Genomic DNA, 25,793 nt, shown 5'->3' with positions numbered 1-25,793 from the left:
GGGAGAAAATTGTCCTAGAATTTATTTGCATATTTCTAATAATTTACTATTTTTTCTGTGTTATGTCCTGAACAATCAAATTTGTTTTTAATTCTTGCCTCTACCTCAGAACTTACATGCTTTGGTTTTGTTGTTTAAATTCTACCTAACCTAACTAAAAAATTTCTGAATGTTATATAAAGTACCTGTGGATGTTAGTGTAAATAGCTAGATAATAATAAAGGAAGGGAGAAAAGGGAATTAGACATTAAGAAGCCTCATAAATAAGGGAGCTGAATGGGATAATAAGCCTATTTCAATAGGAAAATACAGCTTCACACACACACCCCGCTCCAAGAGACCACTGTATTCTCCATTCTTGGGGCTTAATCTCCGGAGTGGGCAGGGAGGATCCTTACTGGTCATTAACCAGGATTACCAAGGAAGAGATAAAACAATAAAGGGGGAAATTCCTCTTTGAGTCCATGCCCAATAGAACTTGAGATGGTGCAGGGGAAAGGTCTTTCTACTACGAGGCATGCACAACAGCAGCCAAGATGGTGAGCATAAAGGCCTATCTATCTATCCTGGGAAAATGATCAGATTGGATAAGGGGCACTGGACTTCAGAAGATCTAGGAAATGGATTGTTTAGGGGGAGGGCCCAATACCAGTCTGTGAAGGAATGGGACTTTGATTGGTTAGGCTTTTGTTTTGTTTTTCTTATTGATTTTTTTAGAGAAAGAGAGGAAGGGAGAGAGAGAGAGACATTGATGTGAGAGCAGAACATCAGTGGGCTGCCTCCTGCACACCCTCTACCAGGGACTGAGCCAAAACCCCCAGCATGTGCCCTGACTGGGAATCAAACTACAATGCGAAAATTGAATTGGAATGCCCTGAATTCCTGGGTTCTTGTCCTGATGGATTCGAAGAATGAAGCCACGGACAAAAGTTGATAGGTGAAAAGTACAGAAACTTTATTGTAAGCAGACACTACCTCTAAAACCTAATTCTAAATTCTAAGCCTGAGACTGTGTCCCTCCTGGACGGACAGAGGGGCCCCTGAGGAGGGTGACTGCTGCTTCTTTGTCTTGAGGCATTAAATAGGCTGCAGTTCTTTGTGTGAACCTGGCCCCTTCTTATTGGTCACTCTGCTGCCTAGAATTGGTTTTCAGAGCTCAAAGGCCACGTGGTGTCTCCCACCTACTCTCCCCCTTATCTTGTTGGTTGGAGTCCCTGTTGATTTATCTTATAGCTCTCCCTGTTGTGTTGGCAGAGGAGGCCTGATCCTATAACCCTCCCAGTTACTCAGGTCAGGGCTACTTTTGGTCTAATTTACTAGTATGGTCACTTTAATTGCTCAGGCCAGAGATACCCCTGTCCTTGGTTTATGGCTGTCTCTAATCGCACAGGCCAGATATATTTCTGTATGTCTATGCTATTTCTCTATCCTCTGTACAAGTTAGATAAACATCCTTCCCAAGGACCATTTTCATTCCTAAAACTTCCCAAACCTGCCTAATTAAACAAGCTAGCTAACCCTTTCAAACCAGCAACCTTTCACTGTCCAGGACCACGCTGAACCAACTGACCACACTGCCACAGCTGCTTGGTTAGAGCAGCTGGGTTTGTTTTTATGTATGGTGTAAGTTGGTGATCTAGTTTCTTTTTTTTTTTTCTTTCTTTCTTTTTCTTCTTCTTCTTCTTCTTTTTTTTTTTTTTGCATGTATCTGACCAAATTTCCCAGCACCATTTATTGAATAGGGACTTAAATGTAAGACTGGAAACCATAAAAATCCTACAAGACTCCATAGGCAGCAAAATAGCAGACATATGTCATAGCAATAGCTTTACAGACACAGCTCCTCAGGCAATGGAGACTAAGGAGAAAATTAAAAAAAAGAAACGATCAACAAAACAACAAGAAAGCCCACTGTATGGGAGAACATATTTGCCAATGATATTTCCAATAAGGGTTTAATATCCAAAATTTATGGAGAACTCATAGAACTTAACAAAAGGAAGATAAATGATCCAATCAAAAAATGGACAAAGGATCTAAATAGACACTTTTTGAAAGATGACAGAAGGCCCAGAGACATATGAAAATATGCTCAAAGTCACTAATCATCGAGAGATGCAAATCAAAACAACAATGAGATACCACCTCACACCTGTCAGAATGGCTATCATCAACAAATCAACAAACGACAAGTGTTGGCAAGGATGCAGAGAAAAAGGAACCATTGTGCACTGCTGGTGGGAATGCAGACTTGTGCAGTCACTGTGGAGAACAGTATGGAGTTTCCTCTGAAAGTTAAAAATGGAACTCCCATATGACCCAGTGATCCCACTTCTAGGAATATATCCCAAGAAACCAGAAACACCAGTCAGAAAGGATATATACACCCCTATGTTCATAGCAGCACAATTTACAATAGCTAAGATTTGGAAACAGCCTAAGTGCCCATCAGCAGATGAGTGGATTAAAAAATTGTGGTTCATCTACACAATGGAATACTATCTATATAATAAAGAGGTAATATGCAAATTGACCATCACTCCAACACACAAGATGGCCACCCCCATGTGGTCAAAGATGACTGCCCCCATGTGGACACAAGATGGCTGCCACAAGATGGCCAGCAGGGGAGGGCAGTTGTGGGCTATCAGGCCAGCAGGGGAGGGCAGTAGGGAAGGACCAGGCCTGCAAGGGAGGGCAGTTGGGGGGGACCAGGCCTGCAGGAGAGGGCAGTTAGGGGCAACTGGGCCGGCAGAGGATGGCAGTTGGGGGCGACCAGGCCTGCAGGGGAGGACAGTTGGGGGGGACCCAGGCCTACATGGGAGGGCAGTTAGGTGTGACCAGGTTGGCAAGGGAGGGAAGTTAGGGGTGACCTGGGCCAGCAGGGGAGGGCAGTTGGGGGCAACCAGGCAGGCAGGGGAGGGCAGTTAGGGGTGACCAGGCTGACAAGGGAGGGAAGTTAGGGGTGACCAGGCCAGCAGGGGAGGGCAGTTGGAGGCAACCAGGCCAGCAGGGGAGGGCAGTTAGGGGCTATTGGGCTGGCAGGGGAGCAGTTAGGCATTGATCAGGCTGGCAGGGGAGTGGTTAGGGGGTGATCAGGCTGGCAGGCAGCAGTGGTTAGGGGCAATCAGGCAGGCAGGCAGGCCAGTGGTTGGGAGCCAGCAGTTCTGGATTGTGAGAGGGATTCCAGATTGGAGAGGGTGCAGGCTGGGCTGAGGAACACCCCCCCCCCCCCCCCCCGCCCGTGCATGAATTTCAGGCACCGACCTCTAGTGCACTATAAAAAAGAAGGAACTTTTACCACTTGCAACAACGTGGATGGAACTGGATAGCATTATGCTAAGTGAAATAAGCCAGTCAGAGAAAGATAAATATCTCATGATCTCACTTATATGTGGGATATAATGATCAACATAATTTGATGAACAAGAATAGAGCCAGAGACACATGGTAAGGGCAGGGGATTAGAGAACAACCAAAGGACTTGTATGCATGCATATTAGCATAACCACTAGACACAGACTCTGGGGCATTCGGGCCTTGCCAGGGTGGGAATGGCTGGGCGGGGGGAGAGGGGAGGCTCAACTGAGGAAAAAGAAGACATATGTAAAACTTGAGACAATAAAAATTTAAAAACTAACAACAACAAAAAACCACTAGATTTTAAACACTGAAAATTAAAAAAAATAATAAAATAAATAAAAAATAATAAAAGAGCACCTGGAGGCCTGACTGGTTTGGCTCAGTGGATAGAGTATCAGCCTGCAGACCGAGAGGTCACAGGTTTGATTCCGGTCGAGGGCATGTACCTTGGTTGCGGGCATATCCCCAGTAGGAGGTGTGCAGGAGGCAGCTGATCGATGTTTCTCTCTCATCAATGTTTCTAGCTCTCTATCCCTCTCCCTTTCTCTCTGTGAAAAAAATCAATAAAATGTATTAAAAAAAAAAAAAAAAAAGAGCACCTGGTCCCAGATAATATAATCCAAGGTAATATAATCCAAGCTTAACAAAGGCAAACTCTCTCTTGCTCCCTCACTAGTTTGTTAATACATGCTCACCCTGTTCATTCATGTGTTCTCTCCCTCCATAGCAGCCCTCTGGGCCTAGCAACAACCTGGGGCAGTCCAGTAGCCATGTGAGGTGGTGCCAAACTCTGGTCTGGATACAATAACAGAGCTCCAGCCAGAGTGCACCCAGGAACAGACACTATACTGGCCATCCAGGGACAAAGATTAAACTGAACTAAGCCCTGGCATGTACCAAGGGCAGAATTTCTGGACCCTGGCCTTTTTTCTGGGTTTGCTGAAGACAAGGCTGAACTTCTGCCACAGCTGGTTAGAGCTGAACTCAGGACAGTCCATGTTGTTTCTTCTCTCTTCAATAAATCTCACCACCATACCTCATCCCCCATGTGTGGTCCCTGAAATGCTTTTCTTGTGACACTGCAAAGACCCCATTTCCATCAGCAATATGGGAACCCACTGAGACTACAGAATTGGTATAAAGATTATTATGAAGGGAAACCATTTAAGCTACAGAGGATGCACAAAGAAATCTCTGAACTTCTTTTATCTGACTAAAGCAGAACCTCCTGGAAATACAGCTGCCATTAAACACTCTCTGAGGAAGTTTCCTATGAATTCAGCTGCCATGGAAACAGAGTACCCATTATTATTAGCATAAAAAAAAAGTCAAGTAGAACCTTGTATAGTTTCCAATTGATGCCCTAAACCCTCCCATCTTCTGTTAAGTTTGGTATATAAACCTTTATCCCTAGCCATTCAGTGAGTTATCACTAAGCAGCTCCCATATGTAAATGTGGATAAACTTTGTCTATTCTCCTCTTAATCTATCTGTTGTCAGTTAATTTGCAGGGCCCCATCACTGGACCCAAGTTGGGAAAGGAAACAGATTTTCTTTCCAACAGTTTTGTTGACTCAGATAGGGTTGTTGGGACTCCCTGCTAGCTCCATAGAATGCAGTTAAGTCCCAACACTTCGCCCTAACCTGTTTAACTCAATGGATAAAGCGTCAGCCTGCAGACTGAAGGGTCCCAGGTTCAATTCTGGTCAAGGGCATCTACCTTGGTTGCGGGCACATCCCCAGTAGAGGGTGTGCGGGAGGCAGCTGATTGATGTTTCTAATTCTCTATCCCTCTCCCTTCCTCTCTGTAAAAAAATCAATAAAAATATAAAAACATTTTATAATTTTTATATATTTTATAAACACCTCTGACCAATCCAGCAAAGGTAAACTGCATTTGTTAGTCAGGCTCCTGGATCTTTGTTGGGGTTTGGTTGAGTAAGAGCCTCTCCTGGTATTCTTTTCTAAAGGTATTTTTCAAAATTTAGATTTACAGTAGGAAATTTATGTTTAGAGCTAGGTCCTTGGATATTGTGACACATTATATATATCCATTCTGTCCTATTTATCTCTGTCTTTTGTGTTGTTGCTGCTTGTAATAAGGATAATAATAGTGAAACAGGAATTTTAGGGGTAAGATAGGACAGGTTTAGGAAACTTTAGAAATTTTGGAAATTAAGGGGACCATGGAGGAAGCACAGGGCTGCAGAGCAACAGAAGGTATATTTCCATAGAATAGAGGAGCTGAAAAGCTGCAACAGGTACATTTCCATAGAATGAGGGAGCTGGGAACAGCAAAAGGTCTATATTTACAAAATAAAGAGAAGCACGCCCTTTATCCAGAAGAAGAAGAAAGCCCAAAGGGAATAGGAAAACAATAAGGAAGGAGGGGCGTGTGAGGTTCAACCTTTGAGCCCAGGAGTTACTATAGTAACCAGTCTAAGGGACTAGTGACCAATCAGAGGGGATATCAAGGCACTGCAGACTTTATAAGCCATAGGAAAAAGGAACTAAGTGGGACCCTTTCCCCCTCCCTACTTGGGAGTCCATTCTGTGGGGACTCTTTCCCTCTCCCCATGTGGGAGTCTGTACTTATTCTTCAATAAATCTCCACCTTTGCTATACCACTTTTTGTCAGTGGATTCATTCTTCAATTCCGGTGGACAAAGAATCTGGGTTCCAGTCCCAAAATTCTGTATCAATAGGGTAGGACACAGGCATAGATCTTAAAAGCTCATTGTCCTAGCTCACTGGTGAGTTTGTGAATCACCAATAAAACTGGATAAATTTCTCCTTCCACCTAAATGTTGTATTCTAAGAACTTGGCTTGGATACAGTGTTCTCTCTGGTTTTCTGCCTGCCTGGGATGGAGTTGAAGAGGCTACTGTAAGGTCTGATTGCAGGTCAGTTTGGGGAGCTGAGAATTTATAGCCAACCAGGCAGAAATGTGGGCAGCGGGTGTTAGGTAGGGAATTAGACATGAGTGGCGCCTGCCCTGGGATCCTGAACAGGGACCAGGCCAACACTGCCTTCTGACCCCTCTCTATGGGCAGCCCAGCAGCCAGCAAACCACCAGCAGGCAAGTTCAGAGCCAGCCGGTTCTTGGCGCAAGTTGAGAGGAAAATGACATGACCTCAATGTGACCTTACTAGGACCCTGGGCTAATGGTAATAAAATTTGCATTTTGATTTTGACCCTAGCCCCCATGGATTTTTCTGTGTGCATTATGGATAAGGGCATGCCCAGGAAAAAATATAGTTTCTGTCAATCATCCCTGAATGCAAATGAAAGTCTCTACTCAGAAATTCCCTTTTTTAAACCCATGAGTTTGGGGCCATTCTCTCTCTCTCTCTCTCTCTCTCTCTCTACCTCTAAGGGGCACTCTCATGCCATTCCTTTTTCCCTTCCCTTCCCCCGCAGGCATGTATTCCCCAACCTCTAAGGGATCCCAAGAGACTTGCAACCAGGGGGAAAATGGGCAGCTGCAGTTCAATTGGGGCTAACTCCCTAAACCCATCTCCAAGGTCCCCTTTTCTCTGACTTCCCAGTGAACTAAAGCAGCCCATTGGTTGCTCAAAGTACTAGGGTCCCAGCCCATAACCCCAATTGGTAGAACTGGGATACCACATTTGCAGTTTGCATCTTAAAGACCATTGCCAGCTCTTAGGAATTTTGTTTTAGTCTAAATAATGGGACTTGTGTCTCATTCCTGCTGCCTTTGCTACTAACTGTAGCAAAGGGGGTCCTTGCTTTCTCTCCCATTGGCTGTTTTTGTGTATGGGGGCTATCCATGTCCTCTTTAGGGACACCTTTTGTGTCATGGTTAAATCATAAAAAGCACTTATTGGCTTCAGTCACATTAAAAATGGGTAAACCCTTTGAAGTTAGGTTAGAATCCCAGGCTTCTTTGTTTGAAAGTACTTCTAAGGATCATTTAGAAGTTCAATGGCTCCTTTGAGAAAACATAAATCTCCAAAGATGACTCCACTAAGATCTTCCTTTCCTACTTCAGCTCCTCAATTCTCTGTAGTTATTGGAACTTTAGACCACCCTGTTAGCCCTCTGGGCCTCTCAGGTGCTCAGGGACTCTCATAAAAAGAAAAAAAAAATAGTGAGATAACTGGTAACAAAATTTAGTCCACAGATTCCATAAAATTGTATATCATAATGAAAGAAAATCTTTAAAAAGTCTTGACAATTATTTAGGGAAAGTTTTAGCGCTTATACTGAGCAGGTAACAACTTTCTTCCATCTGCCAGAAACACAATACAGATAAAATTATATAAGTGGTCAAAGAAGAGAATCAACTCATTTAAAGTAGTAAATTTAGCCCTAGCCGGTTTGGCTCAGTGGATAGAGCGTCAGCCTGCGGACTGAAGGGTCCCAGGTTTGATTCCGGTCAAGGGCATGTACCTTGGTTGCGGGCACATCCCCAGTGGGGGATGTGCAAGAGGCAGCTGATTGATGATTCTCTCTCATCAGTGTTTCTAACTCTCTATCCCTCTCCCTTCCTCTCTGTAACATATCAATAAAATATATTTTTTAAAAAGTAGTATATTTATATTTATGACTTATTCATTAAAATTTTATCATGAAAGCCATAAAGATCTCTATTTGCATTTGTCTATCAGTTTGTATATATGTTAAGTATACATGACATCTTTCCACCAAATTAAAAAAGGAACTCTATTCTAATTGGCCTAGGGAAAATAAGCCTTTATATAAATTATGTATTTCTAAAACTCTCAGAAATATTGGAACTAATCTAAGTGCTTTTCAAATTCATGTGATTAGGAGAAGTGTAGGGAGCGGCTATAGGGTCAAGCCTGGGATTGACCCATGGCAGGGCCACAAACAAGTCCCTGCTTGGAGGGAAGATACCTCTTAAAATAATTAAGCTTAACCTTACAGCCCTTCCTAGTTCCTTCCTAGGTAGCTAATGGGCTATGGGAGGTGCAGCAAGTGCTGCCAAAACAAGGTGAAACTCACAAGAACATTGTAAACATGTTGACCACTTCCCTTGTTTTGCTTTGTGTGTTCTGACTATAAAATAAAGCCTCAGCTTGCAGGCTGGGTCTTTCTGTGTCCTCATCCACGCATGGGAGATCCGCTGAGCCCCAGATGTATTCTCTTGTCTGTCTTCTTTAATCCTTCACCACCCCTCCTCAGGTTCACCCTTGGCCATGCTGGCACAGCACAGAGAAGCCTTTGGTAAACAAGAGTAGTTGAATATTGTTGGTTCAATAAAATAAGCATGGCCTGGCCAGAGTGGCTTGGTGGTTGAGTATTAACCTATGAAACAGGAGGTCATGGTTCTATTTTCCAGTCAGGGCACATGACCAGATTGTGGGCTTGATCCCCAGGGTGAAACGTGCAGGAGGCAGCCAGTCAATAATTCTCTGTCATCATTGATGTTTCTATCTCTCTCTCCCCCTCCCTTCTTCTCTGAAATCAATTATATATATTTTAAAAAAACAAAACAGTCATGCACTCAGAGTTGACAGTATTACCTATAATAAAGCCATACATTTTTATTCTACCTATGCTTACTAGTCAAATAAGCTAATATTATATCTACTAGATGTTTAATATTATAAAATTTATAGATTTAATTTTAATAAAATCTAGTCATTTCTCTGAGAAGCTTTATTTCAACAATAATTTTGTTTTATTATATGTCTACTGAAAAATAGTTTCCAAAATCTTTTTGGTAACTTGAAATCTCAGAGTTATTCTAAGTAATAGATATTCAATAAATATCTGGATTATTACTAAATAAGTTCAAATGCTTCTTGGGAAGAGAGTAAGGAAATTTGGGTCAGTTAGTAAACATGTTCTTTCTATCACACTGAAAAATTGTACTATAAAGAAGTATATGTCTCTAGAAATTGTGAAATGGTGTAGTCTAAAATTGCTAATCTATAGCGTGTTGGTATGTGACTGGCAATTCATTATTGTCTGGTTCCTAGTTTTCACTGTAAAGTGAAAGTTACTAATGGTTAAAAATTAGAATAAAAGTATACAAATAAAACTACTCTAAACAACAAGAGTAAAGGAAAAATATTTGTATGAAAAGTATACTAGTAAAGATTCTCCAGAGAAACAGAATTGCACTAGTATATGTAGTAAAAATACATAATAAACATATATGTACTTTATACATTTACTAGTGGCCTGGTGCACGAAATTCATGCATGGGGTGGGTTGTTCTTTATCATAAGAATTATGTGATCAATATAGCTAAGATTTACTAGGTTTTTAATGAGCTTTAATGACAAGTGTATGATGAAAAGCTTGAGCGCAGTTTTCTCTCTCTTAAAAAGATGATTGGCCTACTCTTAATCTATACTAATAAAAGGGTAATATGCTAATTAGACTTGTCAACCGGACATCTTCCGGTCATCCTGCCTTCCTTCTGGACAAAGCCATGGTGGTGGGGGCCAAGGTAGAGGTGGTTAGGGGCAATCAGGCCGGCAGGGGAGGGCAGTTAGGGGTGATCAAACAGGCAGGTAGAGGGGTTAGGGGCAATCAGGCAGGCAGGCAGGTGAGCAGTTAGGAGCCAGTGGTACTGGATTGCGAGAGGGATATCCCACAGGGATCGGGCCTAAACCAGCAGTCAGACATCCCCCGAGAGGTCTTGGATTGGAGAGGGTGCAGGCCGGGCTGAAGGACTCCCCATCCTGTGCATGAATATTGTGCACCAGGCCTCTAGTAAGAGAATAAAAGCTTTCTCTTTACCTTTTGACTAATCTACCTAGGAAAGAAAAATTCTGTATCAGAATAATTTCTGTGTTTAATGTTGTATTTACCATGTCCTCCATTATTTAAGAGAAATAAGTTATATGGTAAAAGAGTTCAGTATTTTTGTTTGTTATTTCTGTAGTCATGTTATCTCATACTTATATTCCATAAATATTTTATTCTCACTTTGATTGAATAGATAACTAAGAGGTTTTTTTTTATAGTGACCTGTGATCCTATTGAATCTAGTGTTTAAAATTTCTGACATTTTTGACAAGTTTTAATATTTTGCATTTCCAAAATAAAATGCTAAATAATATCATAGTCTTGAGCTGAATTTGAGGTTAAAAAGAGAGCTGTTTTTAAATAATTGGTTATATGATATGTTGGCATGAAAAGCATTGTCAAATAAGAAAAGATTCTTAATCTTCTCTAGTTTATACCTGTATAGATAAATGTTATTACTATAAATATGTCAAGAATTGCATAAAAATACTTAGAAAAATTATAATGCCCTGGTTGTCCATATGTCCTTATGATGCTTTATCTGATAGTACAAAACAATGGTAAAATGTTATCATTCATAATTCTACTTATTTAAAATGTAGTATATCACAGAAACAACCAAATTTCCTTGTCAATTACATTATTTTACTGAACTCTATTCAGATCTTGCTGAATTATTTTACTCTAATGCTTTCTTGAAACTTTTTGCAATCAGCTACAACCCAGAATGCTTCATCTTCATCAAAAGGGACTGTCTCAGAAACCAATGGAAAATATTATTAAGCAGGTTCTGAGGTATATACTTCTGATAGCATTAGTAACTTTGAAATTATACCACTGGATTGAGTAATGATTTCTAGAACTCTGGAGGAGAAGTTGATGGTTTCATGAAACTACTAACCCAATATCAAGAAAAATAAGAGTTACAAGGGATTAAATAAAGTGATAATAATTATTAAGTTTTATAAACTTTTTGAACATTACTTATTTTTCATATTCTATTTTTCAGATTTAAGGAACCCATTCTCTCATTTTCTTAAGCTATCTATAACATACAAATTTAATAGATTATACTTCTGCACACAGAAGTAAAACATTTATCTTTTCTCCCTGTATGATCCCTCTAGAATTCATTAAGCATTCTCATTAAGTATTCTTACATGGCAATATAGTTATCTGCATAAATTCAATGAGAATGTGTTATTTTTAGAACATTCTTGGGAAAACTGATCATATTACCAAGGCCTTAACTGGAATATTATATTTGAGAATGATATATACAAAATCAGATGTGATTAGACAGTTTTAAGGAACTAAGACTGATTATTTGAGCCAATGTTTGCAAAACCCTCTTTGGAAAAACTGCTGTTACTTTGCATATAACAGTTCTGAACATTACCCATAAGAAAAGCCACCTCCTGGAAGGCTCCGGAACCTCAGGATATTTTGAGAGACCTTGAGAGGAGTTCACCCAAATCTACAGGTGTCTACAGGTGAATGTACAATGGTTCATTCCTGGCTCTCCAACCCGAGGCTATGTATAGCAAGTTCCAGTAAAGCACATTTTTAAAAAAGCTTATGTGGTCAATTACTATTTGTGCTGCACTTATGTAAAGTAATAGTCCAAATTTAAGAAGACTAGTTGCAGTTTGTAAACAAAAATTGTCTAACTTTATATTTGTCCAAATGGGTGGTATTATAGAGATAAATTTTATGTTTCAATGGAAAATCCACCATTTGGCTTATCAGATTCTGGTCCTGTTCATCGTCTTTGAGCTATTTTTCACCTCTTTGTAAATTAGATCCTGCTATCTTTAGCATTTGTCAGTAATTAGTTTGTCAATAATTAATGCTTCCAATTTTTCTCCCACCCTCCTGACTCAGTATCACTGAGAACTAAAAACTGACTGCTCAGAGATGCTAGGCTGTGTAGTAGCTACTCTTTTCCCAAAGCTCTGGAAGTTGAAGCTAGAAAACTTGGCAGAAACTTCTAAAGAGTTAACACAATAGTTAGGGTCACTCGGGGAGTTTCCCAGAGCACCTGCATCTCCCATGCTCTACTCCTGACAATGATTATGCCTATGATGCTGTTGTCACAAACTACAAACCCGGAAATCCACCACATTGCCATTACTGTCCTCACTCCACTGTCTAAAGGCATTTTGAGCTTTATGTCTAGAATCTTCTCAACTATCTGAACTCTGAACTCAAAAATTAGGTTTATATATAGTCTGCTCCAACGCTTGCTATTTTCATATCCTGTTGATGTATACCAATGTCTCTTAGTGGATGGCATTTATTGCCCCCATCATACAAAGCCTAAATTTGATGAGTGCCAGGCTGAAATAAATCTTACTGAACTTCTTTTATCTGGCTGAACCAGAGCCTCCCTTCGAGAAAGTTACCTGTGCATTCATTCAGCTACTATGGAAACAGATTGTCCAGTCTAATTAGTATAAACAAGCAAGCAAACAAAGAGACAAAAACAAAACAAAACAAAAAACAATATAACCTTTCATACCTTCCCCTTGAAGCCCTATAAATCCCTTATCCATTTTTGTTACTTTTGGCATACAAACCTTTATTTATGGCTATTAGTGAGTTACTCAACACTGAGTAACTCTTGAATACGAATACAAAGAAACTTTCTTTTTCTCATGTTAGTCTGCTTATTGTCAATTCATTTCCAGATCCCCAAACTCTAGGCCCAAGGAGGAAGAAAGAAATTTTTTTTTTTCTCTCAACACATCTTACATATATTCCAAAGATTTTCATGTAGTGAAAATATTTTTATAAAACATGATTTTCTGTTATTTAAATACATTTAACACGTTTACTTGAATATCATTCATACAGCCTATAAGTAAAATAAAAACATGTGAGGTTACGGAGGATTATATGCTGGTTAAAAATAGCAGACTAAGCACAAATGTTTTCTTACTCTCCATTATAAATTTTGAATTTAAATGACAAAAGCATATCATAAAAGTAATATTAAGTTAAAAGTGAATGAAACCACAATAGCACTGGGAAAAGGAGAACTGAGAGGGCCTGAAAGATAAAAGGTATCCGTAATTGAAAAGTGGAGAAATGACAGCAGTAAAATATTAGCCTGAGGAAAGCAAAGTACATATTGTCCTTTCCAAGAGAGTTTTAGGGATGCCACAACCTCAAATTCAACACATAAACGGAGCAGGGGACTGAGGATTTACAGCATTCAGAGCAGCTTATCAAGTTGGGCCTTGCCACTCCCCTTCCTTCTCCCTCCTTACACCAACCAGCAGGAAGGAGCAAACTCAACCCTCTATGGAAGGAGGGCTCTTTGTCTGCAGTAGACTCTGGGTTAGAGCTCTGAGGCTTGAGAGCAAAGTAGAGCAGCACTAAGCTACTTCATCAGTTAGCAATAAATTGAAAATAAAAGGAAAACAAAGGCATTTGAGGAAAGAATGACATTAAGAATACCATCTCACAAATCCACTTCAACTTGGAAATGGTGGTGCCACCAGCTAAGTTGCCCTTTTGCTGTCCATGCATTCTATAGAAAACCCTGGTTGTCAAAGCGTACAGTCCACTTCCACAGAACCACAGTCACCATCCCATGCAAAAGTGAGGTCTAAGGAGATACCCCTGATGTCACAATAAAAAACCATTGCTAGTCCCTTACAAAAATCAGTACATTTTACCCATCAAAGTGAATGAAGAATCCAGGAACATTGAAGGCTGAAGGGGAATCAATTTCAATAAAATAAATGTAAATAATAAAAATTAAAAATGGAAGAAGTACACTCGAGCACATAGAGTAATTCTGTTTACTATATTCAATGACATTTAAGATAAAACCATAAAATCGATATATGTAAAAGTGTAAGCGACCGAACTACTAGATGACCGATCACTATGACGTGCACTGACCACCAGCTCAATGCAGGAGCTGCCCCCTGATGGTCATTGTGCTCCCACAGCAGAAGTGCCACTCAGCTGACCAACAGGGCTCACGGCTGGCCGCCAGACACAGGGCTCACCGCTGGCCGCCACTGGCTGCCACAGTCCAGAGACTGCAGCAGAGCAGCAGCGAGCCTACCGAGCAGTGGCGGCAGCAGGCACAGCTGGCCACAGGGGTCATCATAGCAACCAGTCGTTATGGATTGGGATGAGCAGGAGCGGCAGGCAGGAGCAACTGGCAGCATTGGACTGCTGGTTTTGGCCTGATCCCTACAAGCTACGTCAAGGGACCCCACCAGTGCACGAATCTGTGCACCGGGCCTCTAGTAAGAAAATAAGTAAAAAAGGAACACACTAAAATAGAAAGGTCCTGGTGATGAAAACCACATAAAACATGGAGATAAACAAGACAAAACAGGGAGATTGCTAAGTGTTCTTCAGTGCAATGCTGGGTTTGACGTTTTAGACTTCCTACTTACTGGGCCCCTTTATAAATATAAAGGGTCTGAGCTTAATGTGTGAATTTTTGATTGGTAGAAATTCAGGTAATTATTTTTTGTTTCAAAAGATCTCCCCAAAACTTACAGGTTGTAGACATTAATCAGTTTGAACAAAACCCAACAATCTCATTCTATCATTGTCTTAAAATTCTAGCTTCTTAAATGTTGCTCGGTATGGCTTTATCATGTTATTGGTGCCCTCATTAAGTTGAATGAAATCTTTGATACATGTTTACTTTCTATTTGCATGAGAATCATGTTTTCTCACTGCTAACAACAGTGGGGGTCATTTACTTTGATTCCCAAGGAAACTTACCTGATGAAATTAAAAAAAAAAAAATGTGCAGGAAAGTGCACCTCGTGGGATGCTTTAAGCCCAAGCAACTCTTTTTCGCCTCTCAAAGTGAAGGCCAGAACTGATTCTCCAGTGTGCTTTTTAATTTTTTTCCTAGCAATTTTGTGTTCTACGCTTGTGTTTGATCTGTGCATAGCTGATAAGCTATTCCCTCTGATGGCTGCAGTCATTGGGAGTTTGGGTTTATGGTTGGAGCATTTGGAGATCTCTGTCAGATGAATGATAGTGATCTATTTTCAGTTAGGTGAAAGATGACAACATTGTTATGCCAGTCTTCTTGTCTGTTTGTTATCTACTCATGAATTCAAATCCCTTAAGAATGCTGTATCCACTGGAAAGGGAAATAGCTTTTTGATATCTGAACTGGTGGTTTTGTGTTTACGGTTTACTTCTGACCTGTGACTGATGTAGAACTAAAACCACAAGCTCCATATGTGTCTGGCATTCAGAAAAGCGTTCACCTTTCCTGGTCTGAGAGTGATGTCTTTTCCTACCACCAGAGGGCAGATGATTAGTTTTCTTAAAGTAGCATTGCTCTGATTGTTTTATAAAGATAAAGACTTGTATGTAAATCCAGTGTTCCTGAAATTCATAGAAATTAAGGAAAGTGAGCTTTTAATACTTTAAGAATGCTAGACATCTTAAAAATTATTCTTATGGAAACTTCTATCTCAAACACATTGAAAAATCCAAATCACATAATTAAAGTAATACTTTGAACAAATCAGGCTAATTTAATACTTTTGATAAAAACATAAAAATAATAGCTATGTTTTGGCTTAGGTTTATCAATATGGGTTTAATGTAAGTGTATGGTTTTGTTTTTTAAAAGATTTTTTCTTGTTATTTCATGAAGAGACTAGTCAATCTAAATTACCTAGAATTCTTATATTGCTTTATTAATAAAATAAGATAATATTACTCTTACATTATGTTTAAGATTATAAAAAAGTAAATTTTTATTTGACTAAATTGAATTATAATTATAACACACTTTAAAATAACAGTAATTATATATGTAATATGTCAGATTAATCATAAATTTCAAGATTCTGAGGTAACTTAAAACCATGAATAATTATTATAATCTTAATTTCAGAGTACGCTCCAATATTGAAGCAATGATTACAAAACATCATTTTAAATTTATATAGTTTTGCTATTTTCATATACTATAAAATGGCCATATCTTTGTGTTATGATAATGAGTGAGTTTATATTTACAACTTAAAAACAGTATCAATTTATTTGTAGGGATAGTCAAGTCAGTTTTGGTGTTCTAAATAAATGTTTACATATGAGAGATATCAATTATCTACTTCTCAGTTTGCTATAGAAAACTGAAGTTAGTTATTTTGGTTAAAATTAAAACAGTTGAGACTATAGTTGGGAAAATGGTGGCAGTGACATATGAATGGTGGAGAAAAAGTAATGGAATATTTTTTGTTCATCAAGATAAAATGTAGTTTTGCTTTAAATTGTTTGCAGTCTAGAATGTGAAAGGTCAGTGAAACATAAAACTAGATAGCACTAAAAAGTTGTAGGTGGCCTGGAGAGTGTTGCTCAGTGGTTGAGCTTCAACCTATGAACCAGGAGGTCATGGTTCAATTCCCCATCAGGGCACATGCCCAGGTTGTGGTCTCGATACCTAGTGTGGGATGTGCAGGAGGCAATGATCAATGATTCTCTCTCATCATTAATGTTTCTATCTCTCTCTGCCTCTACCTTCTTCTCTGAAATAAATAAAATATATATTTTAAAACAAGTTGTATGTGTGAAAAGCCTTAGTTTAAATTAATATCTGCATATATTAAGGTCTGAAATGTGTTAAAATTTTGCTAAAGATTACTGTTTTAATTGGTTTATTCATAAGAAAAAGACCAATATCCTTCTTCTTCTTCTTTTTTTAATCTTCATCCAAGGATATTTTTTCCATTGAATTTTTAGAGAGAGTGAAAGCAAGGGAGGAAGAGGAGGGGAAAGAGAGACAGAGAGACAGAGATAGAAACATCGACATGAGAGAGACACATTGATTGGTTGCCTTCACTATCACCCTGACCAGGTCTGAGGATAGTACCTGCAACCAAGGGAGGTCCATTCCTCCGACAGGAATCAAACCTACAACTCTTGAGTCCAAGAAGTTACATTTCCAACCACTGAGCAAAACCAGCCAGGGCTGCCCTATCCAGTTTGGCTCAGTGGATGTAGCGTTGGCCTTTGGACCAAAGGGTCCCAGGTTCAATTCTGGTCAAGGGTACATGCCTGGGTTGAAGGCTCGATCCCCAGTCTGTGATGTGCAGGAGGCAGCCAATCACTGATTCTCTCTCATCATTGATCTTTCTCTCTCTCCTCTCTCCCTCTCCCTTCCTCTCTGAAATCAATAAAAATATATTAAAAGACAAAACAAACAAACAAACAAAAGCCAGGGCAAGGTCTATATTACTGCCAAATATTTCATTTAACTTTATATCTATTAAAATGATAAATTGGTCTTAGATTTATTATTATAGAATGTTAAAAATTACACTTTACCTTCTGCCCTGGCAGGTATGGTTCAGTTGGTTGGAGTGATGTTTCATGCACCAAAAGGAGGTGGGTTTGATTCCCAGTTAGGGCACATGCCTAGGTTGTGGGTTTGGTCCAGTGTGGGAATGTGAGGGAGGCAACCCATCAATGTTTCTCACTCACATTGATGTTTCTCTTAGGCTCTCTCTCTTTCTCTCTCTCTCTTTCTCCCTTCATTGCTCTAAAATCAATTAAGACAATATTCTTTGCCTTCTGTGTAATTTTCCCAGATAGATTGGAGATGTCAGGTCTCTGTAGAATAATTTTCTCTACTTTGTGTATTTATCATATCCTTGATTACTTGCAATAAATATAACCACAATATAAATAAAAACACAGACAACAAAGTTTTCTCCTTTGTGAAAAACTAGAATTCCTTATAAAATTGCTACTTTGTTTTATGTTTATTTGAATACATGTCATGAATTTGATTAAATAGGTACACAAGTACAGTTTCTGAGGCATCTAAGATCCTTACCTTATTAAATATCCAAATCTCCTCTGACGGTTCTTTTGATTTTTCCTTCCCAAGATCATATCCTAAGTTAAAAACTGAAAAAAATAAAAATGTCAGGTTATCTTTCACAGCTAATACTATCTTTGAGATTTTCCAGGTGACTTGAAGAAAATCTCAAATATTGGTTATTTCATCTTGTACAATGAGGGTGGGCTCTAGAATAATAAAGTTTGTTAGGCAGGCTCATATTTCTTAATTAGCTCAATTGTATTGTAAGATCTACATGGAGAAAAACTCTCAAGTGAGAAAAGACACTTGCCCTTTTTTAGGTTAAGTTTACAGGGAAAATGTTATTAATGTCCATATTTCAAAAATTGTATTCTTTTTGAGAAGACCCTGGAGTTTCGTTGATGTTCTCACTCTCCATAAAATGTTTTTGCTTTTCATGTGAAATATTGATCAAACTCTTCTAAAATAGTTATACTGTACCCCAAGAGAGAAATTTCCTTTTCTCTATCCTGATATCATCGGTATTTACAATAAATAAATGGTCTCATTATCAATTAAGTTTCTTCTTCCCTGTGTTTGTTAGGAGTCTCTTCTGTGAGATACAGAGTAAAATTACTGTTTTCATGAAACACAGTCAGCACCTCATGAAAATGCTATACCAGATATTCTGAACTGTTGATACTTTGATGCATAGAAGAAAATCTAGGTGACCTTGGGTTTGATAATGAGTTTTTAGCTATAACATAAAAAGCATGATCCATGAAAGTAAAAAAAAAAAAATCAATAGTTGGACTTTAATGAAATTAAAAAGTGCTGTGCAAAAGACACTCTTAAGGGGATGAAAAAAAAAAAGCCACAAACTGGGATAAACTGTCTGTAAAACAAATATCTGATAAAGGACTGTTATATAAAATATATGAAAAACTCTTAAACTCAACAATAAAAACCAAAACCAAAACCAAATAACCCAATTGAAAAAATGGGCAAAAGATCTAAACAGATACATGACCAAAGAAGATATGCCATTGGCACATAAACATGTAAAGAGATGTTCAACATCATTTATGATGAAGAGATTATGAATTACAGCAGTAGTAAAACACAAATTCACACTTATTAGAATAGCTAAAATGCAAAATTTGACAAGCCAAATTCTAGCAAGACTTTGGAGCAATTCCTTTCATTGCTGGTAGGAACGAAAGATGGTATAGTCACTTTGGGAGACAGTTTGACAGTTTAATACAAAACACTTGTGATATGAATCAGCAATCATTCTCTCAGGTATTTACCCAAAGTATTTGATGTCTACATAACAACCTGCACATAAATGTTTATAGCAGCTTTATTCATAATCACCAAAAACTGAAATCGACCAACTTGTCATTCAATAGGTGAATAATTACACAGTGATACATCCATGCAATGGAACATTATTTAGCAATAAAATAGAAATGAGCTATCAGGCCACAAAGAAATATGGGTAGACATTAAATGTATATTGCTAAGTGAAAAGAAGTCAGTCTGAAAAAACTATATACTATATGATTCTAATTATATAAACTTTTGAAAAATGTAAATCTATAGAAACTAAAATGATCAGTGGTTTGTAAGGGTTCTGGGGAGAAAATTAAATAGGTGTAGCTTATGAACTTTTTAGGCAGTGATACTATTTTGTATAATATTGTAATCTTAGATGTAAAATTATGTATTTGTCAAAACATATCAAACTTTAAAGCACAAAGGTGAATCTTAACACATGCAAATTAAAAATATATATATTTAGAATGTTGGGGTATCCCAGGAAGAAAGACAAGAAGGCTGTAATTTAACTGTATCACCAATGTATAAAATAACCTTACTAAAGGAGAGGAGGAGAAAAAGTGCTAATTGACCTAAGTAACTCTGGAAAGAAGGTAAGTCTGTAAAACTAAAGGCATAAAGACTGCACATACACTGTATTTCAGTTCTTATGGCGTTAACAATTTTGATACTTCTATAAATATTCTGGAATCGAATAATTAAGTAAATGAATGGCAGATCATGGAAGCCAGGTTTTGTACTAGTGGAGTTGGAATTAATGGCTAATCAAGGAAGAGAACTAGAATGATCCATGTGGTAATGCATTAGCTTTGCAGTCATCTATGTGAACTCATGATTAATGAATGGATATGGATTATAACATATAGAAATTATACACACATATTTTCTTGCTCTGTTATCTGAGAAGGCCTGAATGCAACAACATCTCCCTAGCAACAAACACAAACAGTGCCCAGGTCTTGGTTTCTAATATTATTCTACAATAAAAGAAACCAAGACTCTGAATAAATGGATGATTCTAGGACTAGAGCAGTAAATATACAAGATGAGGCGAATGCATCTTGTAGTGCTAGAAACTGAGGAATCAAACCAACTATACATTATGGGGCTCTGTCAAAAAGACCCAGGAGCTTAAGGCAAGAGCTTTCAATGGACAACAAAATATAAAAGATAACATTGAATTATAGCCAAAACAACAACAAAAAATATATGATTCTATACTGATATAAATAAATTAATAAATGTATAAAGGGAGAATATTATAAATCTCCAATGCAGAACTATTTTAGTAAGTTATGTAGACATTCCCCCTTCGAGTAGGACAGCAGAACTTCCCATGCATAAGTATGGGCTCAGCATAGTGGCTTTCTTCCAAAGAACACAGTAAGGAAAGGGGGTGGGCTGGAAGAGTAATTTTCAAATGGAGAAACCTACTAGCACTATCTTGGCCAGACGATCGAAGTCAACATCAATAGTAATAAATCATGTAACAGTCTGTAGTCTTGACATGATGTGATGAAAATGGTATTTTACATCCCTGATATTCCCCAAACCCCTAACCTCAGTCTAATCATAAAATAAAAATCAGCAAATTCCAAAAGGGGCATCCTATAAAATACATGAACAGAGCCCAAAACTGTCAAAGCTAACAACAGCAACAAGAAAATCACAAACTTTCACAGTCAAGAAGAGCCTGTTATGGACTAACTGTGTCCCCCAAATTCACACATTGCAGCCTTAATCCCCAATGTGATGGTGGGACATTTGGAGGTGGGACCTTTGATAAGTAATTAGTTTTCAATGAAATCGTGAGAGTAGAGCTCCCATGATGGGATAAATATCCTTAAAAACAAAAAAGAGACAGGAAATATCTTTTTGAGTTCATGCATCAAGGAAAGGCTATGTAAATATATAACTAGGAAAATAGCTCTCACCAAGAACCCTTATTCTGGCACCCTTAATTCACATTTCTAGTCCCAGAACTGAGAGCAATCAATGTACATTGGTTAAGCAATCCAGTCTATAGTAGTTCATTATAGCAGCTTAACTGACTAAGACAGAGTCTAAGAGACGTCATGACTGAAAGTAATGTCCTAGCTTGGATGGGATCCTGAAGCAGAAAAACAAAAATAAAACAAAACAAACAAACAAAAATCCCATTAGGTAAAACTAAGGGATCTAAAGAAAATATGACCTTTTAGGTAATGAAAATGTGTCAATATTAGTTCTGTAGTTATAATAACTGTATCAATCTAATATGATATATTAATAATAAAGAAGACTGAGTGAAAGATACCTGAGAACTCTCGATCTTATCTGTGGTTGTTTTTTTCGGTAAATCTAAAATCGTTTCAAAAAAATAAAATCTAGTTTAAAAAAGAAAAACCTGAAAAAATTCTGAATGACATTGAATTCAAAGAGTCAGTCTCCTAAATACAAAAAAATAAATTCCTAGCTATGTGTTTAAAAAAGACCAACAGCACAAGTTATACAAATTGGCAAAGATTATGAACAGAAAAGGAAATGCAAATTGGTCATGAAAAAATGGAAGATTCTCAACCTAATTTTTAATAAGAAAAATTAACATTAACACAGTGAGGTAGTGCTTTTTTGTCCTACTTGGGAATAAAAGATAAATGTTTGGCAACATGTTCTGTTACCAGGGCTATGGGGAAATAAAGACTCTCATATGTTGCTGGTGAAACTACATATTAAAAAATTACTACAGAGACTAATTTAGTAACATCTATCAAAATTACAAAGGCATTTACATCCTCAGCCAGTAATCTGACTTTTATGAGTTTATCCTATAGATATATTTGCATCTGTTGTTCTGTCTAAGATTATTTACTGCAGCATTGGTTCTAATAAAAAGAAAAGCTTGGAAGCAACATAATTTTGCATTAGTGGAGCCCTGGGTGAATAGATTATGGCTCCTCTATACAGTGGGATGGCATAAAGCTGAGATGCAGTGCAGTTTAAAGGCACAAATTGTAGTGAGAATAACAGGTTCAAATCCCTACTTTACCCCTTGATATTTTTGAGGTTTGGTGTAAGAGCCATGAACATGGCTTCTTCATCTATAAGTGCGGGTGAAACAAATCCCTATTTCCTAGTGTGGTTTTGAAGACTATGTTTTATGGCATATGTCTTAATATATTTAAAACATTTAAAAGAGTGCCTCATGCATGCTAATTATCATAAAATGTTTTCTATTGTTATGATTCTGCTATAAAAAAAAGAGATGAAGACATTCTCTGTATTTTGACATGGAGATAACGTTCAGTTAAAACAAAATAAATGTATAAAACAGTATGGCCATCATTAATGTATGAAGAAAAAATAAGAATAGATATTACTCCATACTTACTAGTATTTGCATGAAGAAAATCTAGAAGCAGACACACAGAAACCAAAATAAACTGTGATTTATCTATAGGTAAGGGGAAGGAGACTTGTGAGGGTAAAGTGGGAGAATTTTTACTGTATAGTTTTTCATACTGCTTTGATTTTTTTCAACTACTTGGTTGTATGACCATTGAAAATGATACTGTATTCAAACTATAAATATTCATAAATATATATAAATATGTAAGGTAGATAGCACTATCTCATTTAATATTTATATCTATCAAATGAGGTAGGTTCTATTTTCCCCAATATGCTAAAGAACTGAGAAACAGGGAATTAAGTAACTTTTCTAATGTTATAATAATAGATTAGTTGGTGGTCAAGTGCAGATCTCACTGACTACAAAGTCTATGCTCATAGCCACAGTCTCTGCCTGATTTGAAAGGCACATGTCTGACAAGTCAGGATGACACTAATGGAAAATGCTCTGGGAGCCAAGCACTGGGCCTAGCTCTTCAGACTCCTGGGCTTCTCTTCTCATCATTGAAGTGTGAGTTTTGTGCTAGCAAATCCCTAAACCTCCTCTACCCATAATCCCTGATATCTCTTTAAAAATACATTCCTTGGCATACATCTTATGTAGAGAACATTAAACACTAACCTATGTTGGAATATATAATGTTGCTATACTGTTAACTATTTAATTTTAATATCATATATTAATTATCACTGAGAACATTCCAAATGACTATTAAACATAAAAATATTTAATAAACATTTCTGAATTATAAGAAAATATCTTTATGTTTCTTAAAATATAAGAAAGGTATTTTAAAAAAGATTAAATATATAATTTAATTAAACTTAGTATAATTTTAAATTATCTGCTATTATTAATTGCAACATTCTTGACTGTCAATCTAGTTACATAGAATAAGGTAGAGATTTCTATAAAATATGGATTTATTCTGAAGCAGGCTAGTATTTCTCACTGCAGTGGTACTTTTTAAAAATATAGTTTTTGAATCCTAACACCTGAAGTTTCTTTGTCAGTAGGACTAGAGATGGGATTAAGGATTTTTTTAAACAAGTGATTAATACAGATAGTCCTTAGAACAGTCTTTGAGAAACATTATCATAGAATCCTCAAAGGAGGAAGAAAATTCTCCATTCACTTCAATATTACACCAAAGGAAGGTTTGTGATTGTGTCACATGACATTTTTACTATTATTAAGATTTCACAATTAAAAATAAAATAGTGATACTGAACTGGACATTGGTATCTCCCTAACCTACTAGTAACCTGCGGTATGATTCTTCCAGCCAGATGATGTTTGTATAAAGAAAACACTTTCCTTTTTTTCTCATATATGAGGCGGGCAATAACGGATTCATTTAAAAGAACACAAAAAACAGTAATTGATTTTTATTTTGTTTTGGTTGTTATTTTTAAATTGGGAGACAGATGAGGAATCATATTAGATTGAGTGCAATTTCTGAATTGAATAGTGTTATAAATCAGATTTAAAAAAACACAAAATAAAGATATCCATTTCTTAGCAGAGAAACATAAAAGTGGGTATTCAAAACACTAAAGTATATCATGTCAAATATAATTCACAAGGAATAGGGATCTCCATTCATATTCTCTGTTTTCTCTACTTTTTGATGGAACTGGTAGATAGTAAAATATGTTTAATAATGCCATCAACTACTAAGAGATTAAAAAGAAAACTTCATAAAATTGAAATATATCTAAACCCTCATGGTTATCTGCTTTGTTACCTTATTTTTTTTATTTGTTTTCTTCATTGATTAAGGTATTAGATATGTGTCCTTATCCCTTCCCTGATTGGTGTTTCTAGTTTCTTAGGATATATTCCTAGAAGTGGATCACTGGGTCAAATGGGAGTTCCATTTTTAGTTTTTTTGAGGAAACTCCATATTGTTCTCCACAGTGGCTGCACCAGTCTGCATTCCCACCAGCAGTGCAGGAGGGTTCCTTTTTCTCCACATTCTAGCCAGCACCTGTCTTTGGTGATTTGTTGATGATAGCCATTCTGACAAGTGTGAGATGGTACCGCATTTTCGTTTTGATTTGCATATCTCGGATGATTAGTATCTTTAGCATGTTCATATGTCTCTTGGCCTTCCTTATGTCCTCTTTTGAAAAGTATCTATTTGGTCTGTTGCCCATTTTTTGATTGGGTTGTTTATCTGCCTTTTGTTAAATTGTATGAGTTCCCTGTAAATGTTGGAGATTAAACCCTTATAGGAGATAACATTGGCAAATATGTTCTCCCATGCATTGGGCTTTCTTGGTGTTTTGTTGATGATTTCTTCTGCTGTAAAGAAGCTTTTTATTTTGATGTAGTCCCATTTCGTCATTTTCTCTTTAGATTCCATTGTCCTAGGAGCTGTATCAGTGAAGATATTGCTTCGGCATATGTCTGAGATTTTGCTGCCTGTGGATTCCTCCAATATTTTTTATGGTTTCCCGTCTTATGTTTAAGTCCTTTATCCATTTTGAGTTTATTTTTGTGTATGGTGTAAGTTGGTGGTCTAGTTTCTTTTTTTTTTTTTTTTTGCATGTATCTGTCCAATTTTCCCAACACCGTTTATTGAAGAGACTGTCTTGACTCCATTGTATGTTCTTGCCTCCTTTGTCAAATATTAGTTGAGCATAATGGTTCAGGTTGATTTCTGGGTTCTCTATTCTATTCCATTGGTCTATTTGTCTGTTCTTGTGCCAGTACCAAGCAGTTTTGAAAACAGTGGCTTTGTAATACAGCTTGAAATCTGATATCGAGATCCCACCTACTTTGTTCTCTTTCTCAGGATTGCTGCAGCTATTTGGGTCTTATTCTTATTCCAGATGAATTTTTGGAGAGTTCATTCTAGGTCTGTGAAATATGCCATTGGTACTTTAATGGGGAGTGCATTGAATCTATAGATTGCTTTGGGTAATATGGACATTTTAATGATGTTGATTCTACCAATTCATGAACATAGTATGTTCTTCCATCTGTTTATGTCTTTATCTCTTTTTTCAGTGTTCTGTAGTTTTCTGAGTACAGGTCTTTTACCTCCTTAGTTAATTTTATTCCTACGTATTTTAATTTTTTTGGTGCGATGGTAAATGAGATTTTATTTTTTAAGTTTTGTGCCTTAACCTTTCCTAA

This window comes from Eptesicus fuscus, chromosome 3 (genome assembly GCF_027574615.1).
Source record: "Eptesicus fuscus isolate TK198812 chromosome 3, DD_ASM_mEF_20220401, whole genome shotgun sequence".
Lineage (NCBI taxonomy): Eukaryota > Metazoa > Chordata > Mammalia > Chiroptera > Vespertilionidae > Eptesicus > Eptesicus fuscus.
The sequence above is the reverse complement of the archived record's forward strand: the minus strand, read 5'-3'. Positions refer to the sequence as shown.